This window comes from Piliocolobus tephrosceles, chromosome 1 (genome assembly GCF_002776525.5).
Source record: "Piliocolobus tephrosceles isolate RC106 chromosome 1, ASM277652v3, whole genome shotgun sequence".
NCBI lineage: Eukaryota > Metazoa > Chordata > Mammalia > Primates > Cercopithecidae > Piliocolobus > Piliocolobus tephrosceles.
Genome location: NC_045434.1, coordinates 51802464 through 51804789, shown reverse-complemented (window position 1 = coordinate 51804789; position 2326 = coordinate 51802464). Strand labels below are relative to the sequence as shown.

Below are 2326 nucleotides of genomic sequence, written 5' to 3'. Positions count from 1 at the left end.
ACCCTATTTCAAACTGTCCTACATGGCTACAGTAACCAAAACAGCATAGTACTGGTACAAAAACAGACACATAGTCTAATGGAACATAATAGAAAACCCCAAAATAGGACCACACACCTGCAACTGTATGATCTTCAACAGAGCTAATAAAAATCAAACAATGAGGAAGGGGCTCCCTATTCAGTAAGTGGTGCTGGGATAACTGGCTAGCCATATGCAGAAGATTGAAACTGGACCCCTTCCTTACATCATACAAAAAGTCAACTCAATTAAATACTTAAATATAAAACCCCAAACTATAAAAATCCTAGAAGACAACCTAAGTAATATTGTGGACACAGGAATGAGCAAATATTTCATGAAGAAGATGCCAAAAGCAATTTTGGCACAAGCAAAAAACATGACAAAAGGGATCTAATGAAAGTAAAGAGCTTCTACACAGCTGAAGAAACTATCAACAGATTAAACACACAACCACAGAATGGGGCAAACTTTTGCAAACTATGCATCTGACAAAGATCTAATATCCATCATTCATGAGAAACTTAAACAAATTTACAAGATGAAAACAACCTCATTAACAAGTGGGGAAAGGACATGAACAGACACTTCTTAGAAGATGCGTCCAACAATCATATGAAAAAATGTTCAGCATGGCTGATCATTAGAGAAATGCAAATCAAAACCAAAATAAGATACCATTTCACACCAGTCAGAATAGCTATTATTAAGAAGTCAAAAATAATGGATTCTGGCAAGGTTGTGAAGAAAAAGAAACACCTTACATGCTATTGACGGGTGTGTAAATTATTTAAAACATTGTGGAAAACAGTGTGGCAATTCCTATAAAACCTAATAACAGAACTACCATGCAACCCAGCAATCTCATTACTGGGTATATACATAAAGGAATATAAAAGGTTCTATCATAAAGACATATGCATGTAGATGTTTGTTGTGGCATGAATCGCAATAGCAAAAATATGAGATCAACTTATATGTCCATCAATAGTAGACTGGATAAAGAAAATGTGCTATATATATACCATGGAATACAAACTAATGAGTGCTAGGTTTAATACCTTGCTGAAATAATCTGTACAGAAGCTTTCTCTGGTTTGCAGATTTAATTAAACATTTTACACATTTAAAATTTAAGGCTATTCTAAATTTTAAAAGCTTATTGAAAACATTTGGTCTTTTTACCCCCACTGAGCGTCACTGGGCCTGCAGGTCTCTGTCAGCCACAGATGTGGGCCTCTGTTCCGCAGGAAGGGGTTTGTTAAAGTTGTTAAGAATAAGGCCTACTTTAAGAGATACCAAGTGAAATTTAGAAGACGACGAGAGGGTAAAACTGATTACTATGCTCAGAAGCACTTGGTGATACAGGATAAAAATAAACACAACACACCCAAATACAGGATGATAGTTCGTGTAACAAACAGAGATATCATTTGTCAGATTGCTTATGCCTGTATAGAGGGGGATATGATAGTCTGCACAGTATATGTACATGAACTACCAAAATATGGTGTGAAGGTTGGCCTGACAAATTATGCTGCAGCATATTGTACTGGCCTTCTGCTGGCCCACAGGCTTCTCAATAGGTTTGGCATGGACAAGATCTATGAAGGCCAAGTGGAGGTGACTGGCGATGAATACGATGTGGAAAGCATTGATGGTCAGCCAGGTGTCTTCACCTGCTATTTGGATGCAGGCCTTGCCAGAACTACCACTGGCAATAAAGTTTTTAGTGTCCTGAAGGGAGCTGTGGATGGAGGCCTGTCTATTCCTCACAGTACCAAATGATTCCCTGGTTATGATTCTGAAAGCAAGGAATTTAATGCAGAAGTACACTGGAAGCACATCATGGGCCAGAATGTTGCAGATTACATGCGTTACTTAATGGAAAAAGATGAAGATGCTTACAAGAAACAGTTCTCTCAATACATAAAGAGCAGCGTAACTGCAGACATGATGGAGGAGATGTATAGGAAAGCTCATGCTGCTATAAGAGAGAATCCAGTCTATGAAAAGAAGCCAAGAAAGAAGTTAAAAAGAAGAGGTGGAACCGTCCCAAAATGTCCCTTGCTCAGAAGGATCGGGTAGCTCAAAAGAAGGCAAGCTTTTTCAGAGCTCAGGAGCGGGCTGCTGAGAGCTAAACCAAACAATTTTCTATGATGATTTTTCAGATACAGGCAATAAACTTATGGACAGAAAAAAAAAAAAAGAAAGAAAACATTTGACATTATTTAGTCTCTTCAACCTACCACTAAGAAGAATAAAAATAACATTATTAACATCAAACTGCTTATATTCTTCCCCC

The 2326-nt window shown here is 37.7% G+C and overlaps 1 pseudogene; it reads left to right on the top strand.

The window, feature by feature from the left end:
- The first annotated feature begins 1264 nt into the window (after positions 1-1264).
- Positions 1265-2162, top strand: LOC113219795 (annotated as a pseudogene).
- The last annotated feature ends 164 nt before the right edge of the window (positions 2163-2326 follow it).